We start from the raw sequence: 19,013 nt of genomic DNA, 5'->3' as shown, positions 1-19,013 counted from the left end.
CTCCATATTCACTGTAATCAGCTGCAGTAGCAGAGTCTATCCACAAGAAGTCAGCAGAGCTCCATATTCACTGTAATCAGCTGCAGTAGCAGAGTCTATGCACCAGAGGTCAGCAGAGCTCTATAGTCACTATAGTCAGCTGCAGTAGCAGGGTCTATCCAGCAGAGGTCATCAGAGCTCCATAATTCACTGTAATAAGCTGCAGTAGCAGAGTCTATCCACCAGAAGTCAGCAGAACTCCATATTCACTGTAATAAGCTGCAGTAGCAGAGTTTGTCCACCAGAAGTCATCAGAGCTCTATATTCACTGTAATCAGCTGCAGTAGCAGGGTCTATCCTCCGGAGGTCAGCAGAACTCTATATTCACTATAGTCAGCTGCAGTAGCAGAGTCTATCCACCAGAGGTCAGCGGAGCTCTATAGTCACTATAGTCAGTTGCAGTAGCAGAGTCTATCCACCAGAGGTGATCAGAGCTCCATATTCAGTATAATCAGCTGCAGTAGCAGAGTCTATCCACAAGAGGTCAGCAGAGCTCCATATTCACTATAATCAGCTGCAGTAGCAGAGTCTATCCACCAGAGGTGATCAGAGCTCCATATTCAGTATAATCAGCTGCAGTAGCAGGGTCTATCCTCCGGAGGTCAGCAGAGCTCTATATTCACTATATTCAGCTGCAGTAGTAGAATCTATCCACCAGAGGTCAGCAGAGCTCCATATTCACTATAATCAGCTGCAGTAGCAGAGTCTATCCACCAGAGGTCAGCAGAGCTCTATATTCACTATAATCAGCTGCAATAGTAGAATCTATCCACCAGAGGTCAGCAGAGCTTCATATTCACTGTAATCAGCTGCAGTAGGAGAGTCTCTCCACTAGAGGGCAGCAGAGCTGTATACTCACTATAATGAGCTGCAGTAGCAGTCTATCCACCAGAGATCAGTAGAGCTTTATATTCACTATAATTATCTGCAGTAGCAAAGACTATCTACCAAAGGTCATCAGAACTATATATTCGCTATAATCAGTTGCAGTAGCAGAGTCTATCCACCAGAGGTCAACAGAGCTCCATATTCACTATAATCAGCTGCAGTAGCAGAGTCTATCCACCAGAGGTCATCAGAGCTCCATATTCACTGTAATCAGCTGCAGTAACAGAGTCTATCCACCAGAGGTCATCAGAACTCTATATTCACTAGAGTCAGCTTCAGTAGCAGAGTCTATCCACCAGAGGTCATCAGAGCTCTATATTAACTAAGGTCAGCTGCAGTAGCAGAGTTTATCCACCAGAGGACAACAGCGCTCCATATTCACTGTAATCAGCTGCAGTAGCAGGGTCTATCCACCAGAGGTCAGAAGAGCTCTATATTCAGTGCAATCAGCTACAGTAGCAGAGTCTATCCACCAGAGGTAATCAGAACTCTATAGTCACTATAGTCAGCTGCAGTAGGAGAACCTTTCCACCAGATGTCAGTAGAGCTCCATATTTTCTGTAATCAGCTGCAGTAGCAGAGTCTATCTACCAGAGGTCATCAGAGCTCCATAGTCACTATAATCAGCTGCAGTAGCAGAGTCTATCCACCAGAGGTCAGCAGAGCTCCATATTAACTGTAATCAGCTGCAGTAGCAGGGTCTATCCACCAGAGGTCAGTAGAGCTCCATATTCTCTGTAATCAGCTGCAGTAGCAGAGTCTTTCCACCAGATGTCAGCAGAGCTCCATATTCACTGTAATCAGCTGCAGTAGCAGAGTCTATGCACCAGAGGTCAGCACTCAGCAGAGCTCTATATTCACTATAATCAGCTGCAGTAGCAGAGTCTATCCAGCAGAGGTCATCAGAGCTCCATATTCACTGTAATCAGCTGCAGTAGCAGAGTCTATCCACCAGAAGTCAGCAGAGCTCCATATTCACTGTAATAAGCTGCAGTAGCAGAGTCTATCCACCAGAAGTCATCAGAGCTCTATATTCACTATAGTCACTGTCACGATATTGTATGAAATGTAATATGATTTCGTAGCTTTGCTGTGGGCTAAAACCCCCCCTTCTCTGTGTGTTTGTGTTTGCTAAGATGTGGATGTGTAGAAAAGGTTTTATTGCTCTAGTCGTAAATTCCAGGCTTTGGGCAACTTCCTCATCTCTCCTCCCATCTAGAAGTAGCTAGAACTGGTGAAGAAGTTTCCCAAAATCCATGAAGTCCTTTGTTCCAATATTGTAAGATATTGGACCAACCATTTTGGCTAGGAAAATAATGAATCCATTTTGCGAATCTCCATCGGTGGAGCTATCGGCCACGATAAACGCGGGCTTCTAGTTTAAACAGGGACAAAATACGGATTTCTCTGGAACGGAGTGTCTCTACTAGCCTGAATTTAGTATCTATAGAGAGCAAATCTTAATACAAGTTGAATGAGGGGTGTGTTATAACTCTGCCAGATTCTCCAGCGAACATATGACAGTCATAAGAATGGTTGGAGAAAACTGTACAGCTGAGGAAGGAGGAGGGCGATCCTAACTCAACCCCTTTAGTGATGTCACGAGGCTGGATGTTAAAAGTCTTTACTCTTAACCCAGCCTGGAGTCTTAGAGAGTTTTTACCTGAGGAGCCCTGACTGCCAGTCCTGATGCATTGGGACATATGGGAACTCCACCCACTAGCCTGGTTGCCTGAAATGAACTGAGAACATGTGAGTTTTACCTTTTCTCATTTAATCCCTTTATTTTATAATTACCTTGTACATTTTCAATTGTCTCATATTGTAACATCTTTATATGCCTTTTTTGTAAACACTGCCTTAAACTTTCGGAGTAAAATAGATAAATTACTAGTTCGTCCTTCCTGTTCTAAAACGTACCTTAAGCCTTCTGAAGGGAATTACGCTACTGTTTTGGGTTAGCTTCGGACCCGTTTAATCGAAGCTGGTGGCAGTATTTATATCGCCTCGCTGCAGCGTGCCCAATAGCCAGTACATAGCAGGCAGCCTTTCTGACGACTAATTACCCTAGGTGCAGTACCTAGTCGGACCTGAGGGTGAGGGGGGCGCCAGAGAGCTGCAAGTTTCAAGTGGAACTGTAAGCGGGATATACATAAATCCCTGCAGTTCGTGGTATATTGAAGAGCAGTGGGATAACTAAAATAAGCCCCTGCTGTAAAACAAGAGGTCAATAACCTTGTGTGTGTTTTTTTTATCACATGGTAGCAGTGGAGGGATAACTAAGATAAGCCCCCCTGCACATGTGATAGCCGTCTGTTGGCCTAAAGTCACCCCGATCCATGACGTAGGGGTGACGGTCACGGTATGAATCGTGACATATTGGTGGCAGCGGTGTGGATTCGTGACAAATTGGTGGCAAGCAGTGGGATATTAGAGCATTAGTAATTTGGTTTGAGCAATCATTCCTCTCACTAAAAACTTGCAAAGTTCTTGCGAGGACTCTGCGCAAATAAGTTTGGAGAACGAACTCAGTGTTTATTAGTCCTGAGACAATTGTGTGTACTGGTAATTATCCCTTCCCTTTCTCTTCGTTTTTCTGTCCTATCTTTTATTTGGCAACCATGGTTGTGCTGGGAGAAACCTTTTATGAGCAGCAGACCAGAGACACCCTTATTGCCTTATGCAAGTCACAGCACATTGACTTTGCAGGCAAAATCAAAGCCCAACTGGTCGCAGTTCTGGTGCAATGGGAAGCCGCTCTAGACCACTCTCAGAGCCCAGTGGCCACAGAAGCCAGCACAAGCGAACATGGTGCTGCAGCAGAGGTCCAACCACTGAATATGGGCCCTACCAGCAACCAGGGCAGTTTGGACCCCAGTCTGCTGGCGGTCTTTGAACTATTCCCCGCCGATGCCCGTGATGGACATAGTAACATAGTTAGTAAGGCCGAAAAAAGACATTTGTCCATCCAGTTCAGCCTATATTCCTATATTCCATCATAATAAATCCCCAGATCTACATCCTTCTACAGAACCTAATAATTGTATGATACAATATTGTTCATAGTAACATAGTTAGTAAGGCCGAAAAAAGACATTTGTCCATCCAGTTCAGCCTATATTCCTATATTCCATCATAATAAATCCCCAGATCTACATCCTTCTACAGAACCTAATAATTGTATGATACAATATTGTTCATAGTAACATAGTTAGTAAGGCCGAAAAAAGACATTTGTCCATCCAGTTCAGCCTAAAACTGAAACACATGTACAAAGAGCTGCCCAGGTTCCACTGAGATTTGAACTCAGATCGCTGGATTCAGAGTCCAGAGTGCTAACCATTACACCATGGAACCACACGCGCACCATGGAACCACACGCATGGACGTCGGCAGCTGATCCAGCAATACCAGAAGCGGGAGTACCAGCTGCAGTTAGCCCGACTGCAAATGCAGGGGTCGTCCCAGTCCAGCCGTGAGCCCAGCAGCGCTCAGATACCGAAGCCCCGGCCCGATCACTTTCCTGTTATGGAAAAGGACGGGGACTTGGACACTTTTCTGCAGACATTTGAGAAAGCCTGCAGACAGTACCGGCTGCCTACAGATGAATGGGCCCGATACCTGACACCAAGGCTGAGAGGCAAAGCTCTGGAGGCGTTCGCTGCCCTCCCTCAAGAACAAGATGGCGACTATGAGGCCATCAAGCAGGCTCTGATAGCCAAGTACCAGCTTACACCCGAGGTTTACCATAGAAAGTTCCGGAACCTCCAACGTGGCCCACACGACAGTTACAGTGTTGTGGCGCATGGACTGGGGATCCACTTTGACCAGTGGACCCAAGGACTGTCAGTGACCACCTTTGCACAGCTGCGAGACCTGATGATCAAAGACCAGTTCTTACATCTTTGCCCAGCTGAGATGCGACAGTTCGTGATGGACAGAGAACCCAAAGACGTGACGAAAGCAGCGCAGATTGCCGATGCCTATGAGGCCAACCGTAGATCGGAAGTGCGGAAGCCAGTCACCACCAGCTGGAGAGGGGGTAAGCCTGCAACCAATGCCAGTGCCCCTGCCAGCCAACACACCAGAGGTCCCGTCCCCATTGCCAACAGCACCAGACCTACCACCGATCCTCGCCAGTGTTTCATCTGCAACTGGACTGGTCATATCAGTCCCTACTGTCCAGACAGGCTGAAGAACTCCCAATCCAAGGCCCGAGGGCCTAATGTAGCAGTTCTTTTGGTGGGTGGTGTGGCTGGGAGGGTGTGTGACAAGGTACAGCACGTCACTGTGGGAGGCCATGTTGCTACAGGCCTCAAGGACATCGGGGCTGAACGAACCCTCATCCGACCCGAACTGGCGACCCCTGAAGAAATCATTCCGGGGAAAACCCTAACTGTCACTGGGATTGGGGGCATCAGCTGTCCCTTACCGATGGCTCGGGTTTATATTGATTGGGGTGCTGGGAGCGGGGTGAAGGAAGTGGGGCTGTCTGATAATTTGCCCACTGATGTTTTGTTGGGGACTGATTTGGGGAGGATGGTTGCATACTACTTCCCTGACACCCCTCCCCAATCTGCTAATAAGGGTAACGTTAACCCTGATGATGATGATGATGATGGGAAGTCGCATGTGTTACCTGACCATGCTTTATCTTGTAATGATGCATCTGATAACCATTTTTTCCCTAGGATTGATGGTGAAAATGTCGTACCTGTGCCACCTGAACCTGATAATGATTTTTCTGTGCAAGTTGATGTGTCCATAGGTACAGGAGTGCTCAGCCACATCGCTCTGCGGAGTGAGACGGCTGAGGAACCCTGTTGTGAATTCCGTTCTTGAACTCCCTCCTGTGGTCATGAATGATACTTCGGCGAGTTCTGTCTGTGGACTCCCTCTGGTGGCTGTGAGTGGAGCTGCTGGTTCTGAGGTCGTTTCCTCAGCTGCCCTCGTTTGCGGCTAGGCTGGCTTCTCTATTTAACTCCACTCAGATCGTTACTCCATGCCAGCTGTCAATGTGTTAGCACTGGTTCAGATCTCTCTCGGATCTTTCTGATGACCTGTCTACTCCAGCAGAAGCTAAGTTCCTGCTAGTTCATTTGTTGTTCATTTTGCACTGAATATATTTCTTAGTACTTGCTAAGTTCTTGTCCAGCTTGCTAACATGATATTGCCTCGCTAGCTGGAAGCTCTGGGTTGCAGAGTGGCACCTCCGCACCGTGAGTCGGTGCGGGGGTCTTTTTGCACACTCTGCGTGGCTTTTTGTAGTTTTTGTGCTGACCGCATAGATCCCTTTCCTATCCTCAGTCTATCTAGTAAGTCTGGCCTCCTTTGCTGAAACCTGTTTCATCCCTGTGTTTGTGACTTTCCTCTTAACTCACAGTTAATATATGTGGGGGGCTGCCTTTACCTTTGGGGAATTTTCTCTGAGGCAAGGTAAGGCTTATTTTCCTATCTTTAGGGGTAGTTAGCTCTTAGGCTGTGAAGAGGCGTCTAGGGAGAGTTAGGTACGCTCCACAGCTATTTCTAGTGTGTTATAGGATTAGGATTTGCGGTCAACAGAGTTCCCTGTCATGGTTCCCAATGGCAAGGGAACGTAAGAAACATATAAATAACGAACGAGCTCTCGGGTGATGGAAACTCGAGTTGACCGTGAGCTAAATCTACCACACAACTAACAGTAGCCAGGGAGCATACCTACGGCTTCCTAAATGCCACGCGCCAGCCGGAGGACTAACTACGCCTGGTAGAGGAAGAAACAGACCTGGCTTACCTCTAGGGAAATACCCCAAAAGATGATAGCAGCCCCCCACATGTAATAACGGTGAATTAAGAGGAAAAGACATACACAGTATGAAAGTAGATTTAGCAAAGAGAGGTCCACTTACTAGATAGCAGAAGGATACAAAAGAGGACTTCACGGTCAACTGAAAACCCTTTCAAAAACCATCCTGAAATTACTTTAAGACTCCTGTGTCAACTCATGACACAGGAGTGGCAATTTCAGCCCGCAAGAGCTTCCAGCTACAGAGAATTACAAAAACTGCAAACTGGACAAAAGGTACAAAACAAAAGGACAAAGTCCACTTAGCTGATAAGCAGACTAGTAGCAGGAACATGCAACCGAAGGCTCGGGTTACAATGATGACCGGCAAGGAAATGACTGGAGAGCAAGGCTAAATAGGAAACTCCCAAACACTGATGGAAGCAGGTGAACAGAAGCAGCAAAGTGCAAACAAGTCACCAGTACCACCAGCAACCACCAGGGGAGCCCAAAAAGCGGATACACAACAGTACCCTCCCCTTAAGGAGGGGGCACCGAACCCTCACAAGAACCGCCAGGGCGATCTGGATGAGCCCTATGAAAGGCACGAACCAAATCCGAGGCATGAACATCAGAGGCAGTTACCCAATAATTATCTTCCTGACCATAGCCTTTCCATTTAACCAGATATTGAAGTCTCCGTCTGGAAATACGGGAGTCCAAGATCTTCTCTACGACGTACTCCAATTCACCCTCCACCAGCACAGGAGCAGGAGGTTCAGTAGAAGAAACCACCGGTACCTCATATCTCCGCAACAACGACCGATGGAACACATTATGGATAGCGAAAGATGCCGGGAGGTCCAAACGAAAGGAAACAGGGTTAAGAATCTCCAAAATCCTATAAGGACCGATGAACCGAGGCTTAAATTTGGGAGAAGAAACCCTCATAGGGACAAAACGGGAAGACAACCACACCAAGTCCCCAACACGAAGGTGGGGACCAACACGACGACGACGGTTAGCAAACTGCTGAGTCCTATCCTGGGACAATTCCAAATTATCCACCACTTGTCCCCAAATCCGATGCAACCGATCCACCACCGCATCCACTCCAGGACAATCCGAAGATTCAACCTGACCAGATGAAAACCGCGGATGAAACCCTGAATTGCAAAAGAAAGGAGAAACCAAAGTGGCAGAACTAGCCCGATTATTAAGAGCAAACTCCGCCAACGGCAGAAAGGCAACCCAATCATCCTGATCCGCAGACACAAAACACCTCAAATAAGTCTCCAAAGTTTGATTAGTTCGCTCCGTCTGGCCATTGGTCTGAGGATGGAATGCAGACGAAAAGGACAAATCAATGCCCAACCTGGCACAGACTGCCCGCCAAAATCTAGACACGAACTGGGTACCCCTGTCAGAAACGATGTTTTCCGGAATACCATGCAAGCGAACCACATTTTGAAAAAACAGAGGGACCAACTCAGATGAGGAAGGCAACTTAGGCAATGGCACCAAATGAACCATTTTAGAAAAACGGTCACACACCACCCAGATGACAGACATCTTCTGAGAAACAGGGAGATCCGAGATAAAGTCCATAGAGATGTGCGTCCAAGGCCTCTTAGGAATAGGCAAGGGCAACAACAACCCACTAGCCCTAGAACAACAAGGCTTGGCCCGAGCACACACCACACATCGCAAGACTGCACAAAAACACGCACATCTCGAGACAGGGACGGCCACCAGAAGGATCTAGCCACCAAATCTCTGGTGCCAAAAATTCCCGGATGACCTGCCAGAGTAGAAGAATGAACTTCCGAGATGACTCTAGTGGTCCAATCGTCAGGAACAAACAGTCTACCAGACGGACAACGATCAGGTCTCTCCGCCTGAAATTCTTGCAAAGCACGTCGCAGATCTGGAGAGACAGCAGACAAAACCACCCCATCCTTAAGGACACCAGCAGGTTCAGAATTCCCAGGAGAGTCAGGCTCAAAACTCCTAGAAAGAGCATCTGCCTTCACATTCCTAGAACCCGGTAAGTACGAGACCACAAAATTAAACCGGGAAAAGAACAACGACCAACGTGCCTGTCTAGGATTCAGGCGCCTGGCAGACTCCAAATAAATTAAATTCTTGTGATCAGTCAAAACTACCACCTGATGTCTGGCACCCTCAAGCCAATGACGCCACTCCTCAAATGCCCACTTCATGGCCAAAAGCTCCCGATTACCAACATCATAGTTTCGCTCGGCGGCCGAAAATTTTCGCGAAAAGAACGCACAAGGTCTCATCCAGGGGCGTAACAACAGTCCTGCGGGCCCCGGTGCGAACTTTTGAATGGGGCCCCCCCCCCCCCCAAAAAAAAAAAAAAAATGATATACAGACACACGCATACAATGTTAAACTAAGAAGTAAATATCTATTGCAAAAAAAACACCCCCCCCCTAGCTGACCAATAGCACTATGCAGGGCACCCCCCCCCAGCTAAACGATAATGGCACCGGCTCCTGCCGCCCGGACATACCTGGGCCCGGCGATCGGCATCGCCAGGCAGCCCGGGACCTGGGAAGAGCATGGCGCACCCACATGTCGCACCCCCCACATGTCCCACATGTTGCTGCACGTACCTTCACCGCTCGAAGTCCCCCAGGCAGCGCGCGCGCGCCTGGCAGCCCCGCGAAAAGGAGGAGGAGGAGCCGAGGAACGTGACGCCGCACGGCCTGCCCCCACAGTCAGGGCCGTATTTAGAGTTTCTGCTGCCCTAGTCCATACTGTATAATGACCGCACATGATGCTCCATACACTGTATAATGACCGCACATGATGCTCCACACTGTATAATGACCGCACATGATGCTCCATACTGTATAATGACCGCACATGATGCTCCATACTGTATAATGACCGCACATGATGCTCCACACTGTATAATGACCGCACATGATGCTCCATACTGTATAATGACCGCACATGATGCTCCATACTGTATAATGACCGCACATGATGCTCCATACTGTATAATGACCGCACATGATGCTCCACACTGTATAATGACCGCACATGATGCTCCATACTGTATAATGACCGCACATGATGCTCCATACTGTATAATGACCGCACATGATGCTCCATACTGTATAATGACCGCACATGATGCTCCACACTGTATAATGACCGCACATGATGCTCCATACTGTATAATGACCGCACATGATGCTCCATACTGTATAATGACCGCACATGATGCTCCATACTGTATAATGACCGCACATGATGCTCCACACTGTATAATGACCGCACATGATGCTCCATACTGTATAATGACCGCACATGATGCTCCATACTGTATAATGACCGCACATGATGCTCCATACTGTATATTGGCCACAAATGATGCTCCATACTGTATAATGACCCCACATGATGCTCCATACTGTATAATGACCCCATATGATGCTCAATAGTGTATAATGACCCCCTCCCATCTTGTATGCATGGCTCATATCCCCCCGCGTATGCATGGCTCATAATTCCCCCCCCCCCGTATGCATGGCTCATATCCCCATATGCATGGCTCATTTCCCCCCCACCTCCTGTATGCATGGCTCATAATTCCCCCCCTGTATGCATGGCTCATATCCACCCCCCCGCCCCCTGTATGCATGGCTCATATCCCCCCCACCTCTTGTATGCATGACTCATATTCCCCCTATGCATGGCTCATCACTCCCCACTACCCCCCCCATGCATGGCTCATCACTCTCCCCCCCCATGCATGGCTCATCACTCCACCACCCCCCTCCGCTCCCCGCTCCTTCTCCCATGGCACGGGCGGCTTACCGTCCTCCTTCAATCCCCCCTGTCTTCTGTCATACTCACCTGTCAGCTGACAGTCTCACACCAAGCGGGCGCGCCGACGGCGACATCCCTCCGGCTCTCTGTCCCGACTCCCGGCGCACAGGCGCAGGCTCGCAGCTCCTGCTTCCTGCGTGAGCGGTCACGTGATACCGCTCTCATTAAGGCTCATGAATATGCGCATATTCATGAGCCTTAATGAGCGGTACCACATGACCGCTCACTCAGGACGCGCTACAGCTGAGCTAAGCTGAGCTTAGCTGAGACCAGGCATGAGTGACCGGCCGCTCAGCCTGCAATTCATCCTGGCGGCGGCCCGGTAAGCTGCGCCCACGGCGGACTACCGAGGTCGCAGAGGTCGCGGCGGCACCGGGCCCTCTTTTGGGCCCGGGCCCTGGTGCAGCCGCGACCTCTGCGACCCCGGTAGTTCCGCCCCTGGTCTCATCACTGAGCAGTCGGAACTTCTCTGCGACAAAACCGCCCCCGCTCCGATCTCGGAAGCATCGACCTCAACCTGAAAGGGAAGAGAAACATCAGGCTGGCGCAACACAGGGGCAGACAAAAAGCGGCGCTTAAGCTCCCGAAAGGCCTCCACAGCAGCAGGGGACCAATTGGCAACATCAGCACCCTTTTTAGTCAAATCCGTCAGAGGTTTAGCAACGCCAGAAAAACCAGCTATAAATCGACGATAAAAATTAGCAAAGCCCAAGAATTTCTGAAGACTCTTCAGAGAAGTAGGCTGCGTCCAGTCGTAAATAGCCCGAACCTTGACAGGGTCCATCTCAATAGAAGAAGGGGAAAAAATGTACCCCAAAAAGGAAATTTTTTGAACCCCAAAAGCACACTTTGAACCCTTTACACACAAAGAATTCTCCCGCAAAACCTGAAAAACCCTCCTGACCTGCTGAACATGAGACTCCCAGTCATCAGAAAAAATCAAAATATCATCCAAGTACACAATCATAAATTTATCCAAATATTCACGGAAAATATCATGCATTAAGGACTGAAAGACAGAAGGTGCATTAGAAAGGCCGAAAGGCATTACCAAATACTCAAAATGGCCCTCAGGCGTATTAAATGCGGTTTTCCACTCATCCCCCTGCTTAATTCGCACCAAATTATACGCCCCACGAAGATCAATCTTAGAGAACCACTTAGCCCCCCTTATGCGAGCAAACAAATCAGTCAGCAAAGGCAACGGATACTGATATTTGACTGTAATTTTATTCAGGAGTCGATAATCAATACAAGGCCTCAAAGAGCCATCCTTTTTAGAGACAAAGAAAAAACCGGCTCCTAAAGGTGATGAAGAAGGACGAATATGTCCCTTTTCCAGGGACTCCTTAATATACTCGCGCATAGCAGCATGTTCAGGTACAGATAGGTTAAACAAACGACCCTTTGGAAATTTACTGCCAGGAATCAGATCTATGGCGCAATCACAATCCCTGTGAGGAGGGAGTGAACCAATTTTAGGCTCTTCAAAAATATCACGATAATCAGACAAAAATGCCGGAATCTCAGATGGAATAGATGACAAAATGGACACCAAAGGAGTGTCCCCATGAGCCCCCCGACATCCCCAGCTTACCACAGACATAGCTTTCCAGTCAAGGACTGGGTTATGAGACTGTAACCATGGTAATCCAAGCACCAAAACATCATGTAAATTGTACAACACAAGGAAGCGAATCACCTCCTGATGGTCTGGAGTCATACGCATAGTCACTTGCGTCCAGAACTGTGGTTTATTACAAGCCAAAGGTGTAGAATCAATACCCTTCAGAGGTATAGGGACTTCCAGAGGCTCTAAATCAAACCCACAGCGCCTGGCAAAGGACCAGTCCATAAGACTCAGAGCGGCGCCAGAGTCCACATAGGCATCCACGGTAATAACTGATAATGAACAAATCAAGGTTACAGACAAAATAAATTTGGACTGTAAAGTGCCAATTGAAATAGACTTGTCAACCTTCCTAGTACGTTTAGAGCATGCCGATATAACATGAGCAGAATCACCACAATAGAAGCATAACCCATTTTTACGCCTATAATTCTGCCGCTCGCTTCTGGACATAATTCTGTCACATTGCATTTTCTCTGGCGTCTCTTCAGAAGATACCGCCAAATGGTGCACGGGTTTGCGCTCCCGCAAACGCCGATCAATCTGAATTGCCATTGTCATGGACTCATTCAGACCTGTAGGCGCAGGGAACCCGACCATAACATCTTTAACGGCATCAGAAAGGCCCTCTCTGAAATTTGCCGCTAAGGCGCACTCATTCCACTGAGTAAGCACAGACCATTTACGAAATTTTTGGCAGTATATCTCAGCTTCATCTTGCCCTTGAGATAGGGCTATCAAAGCTTTTTCAGCTTGAATCTCCAAATTAGGTTCCTCATAAAGCAACCCTAAAGCCAGGAAAAACGCATCCACATTGAGCAACGCAGGATCCCCTGGTGCCAATGAAAATGCCCAATTTTGAGGGTCACCTCGCAGCAAAGAAATTACAATCTTAACCTGCTGGACAGGATCTCCTGAGGAGTGAGGTCTGAGAGAAAGGAATAATTTACAATTATATTTGAAATTCAGAAACCGAGATCTATCTCCGGAAAACACCTCTGGTGTAGGGATTTTAGGTTCAGAAATAGGAGTATGCATAACAGAATCTTGTAAATTTTGAACCTTCGTAGCAAGATTATTTAAACGTGCAGCCAAACTCAGAGGATCCATCTTTAAACAGGTGAGCTCAGAGCCATTCAAGGATTATAAGGAGAGAAAGGCAAAGGCAGTAATTAGAGCTGAAATACAACTGATCCAACTATGGAGCAAGCATAGGGGAAACGAAAAAAAAAAAAAAAATTTACAGACTTCTTTTTTCTCTCCTTTCTTCTGCCAATAAGTTTAACACGGGCCGGTCATACTGTCATGGTTCCCAATGGCAAGGGAACGTAAGAAACATATAAATAACGAACGAGCTCTCGGGTGATGGAAACTCGAGTTGACCGTGAGCTAAATCTACCACACAACTAACAGTAGCCAGGGAGCATACCTACGGCTTCCTAAATGCCACGCGCCAGCCGGAGGACTAACTACGCCTGGTAGAGGAAGAAACAGACCTGGCTTACCTCTAGGGAAATACCCCAAAAGATGATAGCAGCCCCCCACATGTAATAACGGTGAATTAAGAGGAAAAGACATACACAGTATGAAAGTAGATTTAGCAAAGAGAGGTCCACTTACTAGATAGCAGAAGGATACAAAAGAGGACTTCACGGTCAACTGAAAACCCTTTCAAAAACCATCCTGAAATTACTTTAAGACTCCTGTGTCAACTCATGACACAGGAGTGGCAATTTCAGCCCGCAAGAGCTTCCAGCTACAGAGAATTACAAAAACTGCAAACTGGACAAAAGGTACAAAACAAAAGGACAAAGTCCACTTAGCTGATAACCAGACTAGTAGCAGGAACATGCAACCGAAGGCTCTGGTTACAATGATGACCGGCAAGGAAATGACTGGAGAGCAAGGCTAAATAGGAAACTCCCAAACACTGATGGAAGCAGGTGAACAGAAGCAGCAAAGTGCAAACAAGTCACCAGTACCACCAGCAACCACCAGGGGAGCCCAAAAAGCGGATACACAACAGTTCCCACTTCCCAGAGCTCGTCCTGTCTTCTAGTTTAACCATCAGGTCATTCCAGGTGTACCTAACCACCAGGTCCATAACAGTACAGCTGGCCCACAAAGTGTTAATGCATCTCAATAGAGGGATAAGAGAAGTTCTGAGACCATTTTTTTTTTCTCTGCAGTGTGTTTTGTCTTTCTTTTCCCCTTAACCTCTGGGTGGTTCAGGACTCAGGTGTAGATATGGACATTCAAGGTCTGTCCTCTTGTGTTGATCACCTCACTGCGAGGATACAAAGCATTCAAGATTATGTAGTTCAGAATCCTATGTTAGAGCCTAGAATTCCAATTCCTGATTTGTTTTTTGGAGATAGATCTAAATTTCTGAATTTCAAAAATAATTGTAAACTGTTTCTTGCTTTGAAACCCCGCTCCTCTGGTGACCCCATTCAGCAAGTAAAAATCATTATTTCTTTGTTACGTGGCGACCCACAAGACTGGGCATTCTCCCTTGCGCCAGGAGATCCTGCATTGCTTAATGTAGATGCGTTTTTTCTGGCGCTTGGATTGCTTTATGACGAACCTAACTCTGTGGATCAGGCAGAGAAAATCTTGCTAGCTTTGTGTCAAGGTCAGGATGAAGCGGAGGTATATTGCCAGAAGTTTAGAAAGTGGTCTGTGCTTACTCAATGGAATGAGTGAGCCCTTGCAGCAATTTTCAGAAAAGGTCTTTCTGAAGCCCTTAAGGATGTTATGGTGGGGTTTCCCACGCCTGCTGGTCTGAATGAATCAATGTCCTTGGCCATTCAGATCGATCGGCGCTTGCGTGAACGCAAGGTTGTGCGCCATTTGGCGGTGTCCTCTGAGCAGAGGCCTGAGCCTATGCAATGTGATAGGACTTTGACCAGAGCTGAACGGCAAGAACACAGACGTCAGAATGGGCTGTGTTTTTACTGTGGTGACCCCACTCATGCTATCTCTGATTGTCCTAAGCGCACTAAGCGGTTCGCTAGGTCCGTCACCATTGGTACTGTACAGCCTAAATTTATTTTGTCCGTTACTCTGATTTGCTCTTTGTCGTCCTACTCTGTTATGGCATTTGTGGACTCAGGCGCTGCCCTGAATTTGATGGACTTAGAGTTTGCAAGGCGCTGTGGTTTTTTCTTGGAGCCCTTGCAGTATCCTATTCCATTAAGGGGAATTGATGCTACGCCTTTGGCCAAGAATAAGCCTCAGTACTGGACTCAGTTGACCATGTGCATGGCTCCTGAACATCAGGAAGATGTTCGCTTTTTGGTGTTGCGTAATTTGCATGATGTGGTCGTGTTGGGTTTGCCATGGCTACAGGTCCATAATCCAGTATTGGATTGGAAATCAATGTCTGTGTCCAGTTGGGGTTGTCAAGGGGTACATGGTGACGTTCCGTTGTTGTCAATTTCTCCTTCTACTCCTTCTGAAGTCCCTGAGTTTTTGTCGGATTACCGAGATGTATTAGATGAGCCCAAATCCAGTGCCCTACCTCCTCATAGGGATTGTGATTGTGCTATTAATTTGATTCCTGGTAGTAAATTTCCTAAGGGACGACTTTTCAATTTATCTGTGCCGGAACACGCCGCTATGCGGAGTTATATAAAGGAGTCCTTGGAGAAAGGGCATATTCGCCCGTCGTCGTCACCGTTGGGAGCAGGGTTCGTTTTTGTGGCCAAGAAGGATGGTTCTCTGAGACCTTGTATAGATTACCGCCTTCTCAATAAAATCACGGTCAAATTTCAGTACCCTTTGCCTCTACTGTCTGATTTGTTTGCTCGGATTAAGGGGGCTAGTTGGTTCACCAAGATAGATCTTCGAGGGGCGTATAATCTGGTGCGTATTAAACAGGGCGATGAATGGAAAACAGCATTTAATACGCCCGAGGGCCATTTTGAGTACCTGGTGATGCCATTCGGGCTTTCTAATGCTCCATCTGTGTTTCAGTCCTTTATGCATGACATCTTCCGAAAGTATTTGGATAGATTCATTATTGTATATTTGGATGATATTTTGGTCTTTTCGGATGATTGGGAGTCTCATGTGAAGCAGGTCAGAATGGTGTTCCAGGTTCTTCGTGCTAATTCTTTGTTTGTGAAGGGGTCTAAATGTCTCTTCGGAGTTCAGAAGGTTTCCTTTTTGGGTTTCATTTTTTCCCCTTCTACTATCGAGATGGATCCTGTTAAAGTTCAGGCCATTTATGATTGGACTCAGCCTACATCTGTGAAGAGCCTTCAGAAATTCTTGGGCTTTGTTAATTTTTACCGTCGCTTCATCGCTAATTTTTCTAGTGTTGTTAAACCGTTGACTGATTTGACCAAGAAAGGTGCTGATGTGGTGAATTGGTCCTCTGCGGCCGTTGAGGCTTTTCGGGAGTTGAAACGTCGTTTCTCTTCGGCCCCTGTGTTGTGTCAGCCAGATGTTTCGCTCCCTTTTCAGGTCGAGGTTGATGCTTCTGAGATTGGAGCAGGGGCTGTTTTGTCTCAAAGATCTTCTGATGGCTCTGTGATGAAGCCATGTGCTTTCTTTTCTAGAAAGTTTTCGCCTGCTGAGCGTAATTATGATGTTGCCAATCGGGAGTTTTTGGCTATGAAGTGGGCGTTCGAGGAGTGGCGACATTGGCTTGAGGGAGCCAAGCATCGCGTAGTGGTCTTAACTGATCACAAAAATCTGACTTATCTCGAGTCTGCTAAGCGGTTGAATCCTAGACAGGCTCGATGGTCGCTGTTTTTCTCCCGTTTCAATTTTGTGGTTCCATACCTTTCGGGTTCTAAGAATGTGAAGGCCGATGCCCTTTCAAGGAGTTTTGTGCCTGATTCCCCGGGAGTTCCTGAGCCGGCTGGTATTCTCCAAGAGGGGGTAGTTCTGTCTGCCATCTCACCTGATTTGCGGCGGGCGCTGCAGGAGTTTCAGGCTGATAGACCTGACCGTTGTCCAGCAGAAAAACTGTTTGTCCCTGATAGATGGACTAGTAGAGTTATCTCTGAGGTTCATTGTTCGGTGTTGGCTGGTCATCCTGGGATTTTTGGTACCAGAGATTTGGTGGCTAGGTCCTTTTGGTGGCCTTCCTTGTCACGGGATGTGCGTTCTTTTGTGCAGTCTTGTGGGACTTGTGCTCGGGCCAAGCCCTGCTGTTCTCGTTCCAGTGGGTTACTTTTGCCCTTGCCAGTCCCGAAAAGGCCTTGGACGCATGTTTCCATGGATTTTATTTCAGATCTCCCTGTCTCTCAAAGGATGTCGGTCATCTGGGTGGTTTGTGATCGCTTCTCTAAGATGGTCCATTTGGTACCATTGCCTAAATTACCTTCCTCCTCTGATTTGGTTCCACTATTTTTCCAGCATGTGGTTCGTTTGCATGGCATTCCGGAGAACATCGTGTCGGACAGAGGTTCCCAGTTTGTTTCAAGGTTTTGGCAGTCCTTTTGTGCTAAGATGGGCATTGATTTGTCTTTCTCTTCGGCTTTCCATCCTCAGACAAATGGCCAAACCGAACGAACTAATCAGACTTTGGAGACCTATCTGAGATGCTTTGTTTCTGCTGATCAGGATGATTGGGTGACCTTCTTGCCATTGGCTGAGTTTGCCCTTAATAATCGGGCCAGTTCGGCTACCTTGGTTTCGCTCTTTTTTTTGTAATTCTGGTTTTCATCCTCGTTTTTCTTCAGGGCAGGTTGAGCCTTCGGACTGTCCTGGTGTGGATTCTGTGGTGGACAGGTTGCAGCAAATTTGGACTCATGTAGTGGACAATTTGACATTGTCCCAGGAGAAGGCTCAACGTTTCGCCAACCGCCGTCGCTGTGTTGGTCCCCGACTTCGTGTTGGGGATTTGGTTTGGTTGTCATCTCATCATGTCCCTATGAAGGTTTCTTCTCCTAAGTTTAAGCCTCGTTTCATTGGTCCTTATAAGATTTCTGAAATTCTCAATCTTGTGTCGTTTCGTTTGGCCCTTCCAGCTTCTTTTGCCATCCATAATGTGTTCCATAGGTCGTTGTTGCGGAGATATGTGGCGCCTATGGTTCCCTCCGTTGACCCTCCTGCTCTGGTGTTGGTCGAGGGGGAGTTGGAGTATGTGGTGGAGAAGATTTTGGATTCTCGTATTTCGAGACGGAAACTTCAGTACCTGGTCAAATGGAAGGGCTATGGTCAGGAGAATAATTCCTGGGTTTTTGCCTCCGATGTCCATGCGGCCGAGTTGGTTTGTGCCTTTCATTTGGCTCGTCCTGATCGGCCTGGGGGCTCTGGTGAGGGTTCGGTGACCCCTCCTCAAGGGGGGGGTACTGTTGTGAATTCCGTTCTTGAACTCCCTCCTGTGGTCATGAATGATACTTCGGCGAGTTCTGTCTGTGGACTCCCTCTGGTGGCTGTGAGTGGAGCTGCTGGTTCTGAGGTCGTTTCCTCAGCTGCCCTCGTTTGCGGCTAGGCTGGCTTCTCTATTTAACTCCACTCAGATCGTTACTCCATGCCAGCTGTCAATGTGTTAGCACTGGTTCAGATCTCTCTCGGATCTTTCTGATGACCTGTCTACTCCAGCAGAAGCTAAGTCCCTGCTAGTTCATTTGTTGTTCATTTTGCACTGAATATATTTCTTAGTACTTGCTAAGTTCTTGTCCAGCTTGCTAACATGATATTGCCTCGCTAGCTGGAAGCTCTGGGTTGCAGAGTGGCACCTCCGCACCGTGAGTCGGTGCGGGGGTCTTTTTGCACACTCTGCGTGGCTTTTTGTAGTTTTTGTGCTGACCGCATAGATCCCTTTCCTATCCTCAGTCTATCTAGTAAGTCTGGCCTCCTTTGCTGAAA

General features: G+C 47.5%; 1 non-coding gene across 1 annotated transcript; it reads right to left on the bottom strand.

Moving 5' to 3' along the window:
* Window positions 1-4,212: 4,212 nt before the first annotated feature.
* Window positions 4,213-4,284, bottom strand: TRNAQ-CUG (transfer RNA glutamine (anticodon CUG)). The gene has a single exon. It is a non-coding gene; the product is annotated as a tRNA-Gln (tRNA).
* Between the last annotated feature and the right edge of the window lie 14,729 nt (window positions 4,285-19,013).

The sequence above is a fragment of the Ranitomeya variabilis genome, chromosome 4 (assembly GCF_051348905.1).
Source record: "Ranitomeya variabilis isolate aRanVar5 chromosome 4, aRanVar5.hap1, whole genome shotgun sequence".
Taxonomy (NCBI): Eukaryota; Metazoa; Chordata; class Amphibia; order Anura; family Dendrobatidae; genus Ranitomeya; species Ranitomeya variabilis.
Note: the sequence above shows the minus strand (reverse complement) of the source record. Positions and strands in the feature narration are given on the sequence as shown.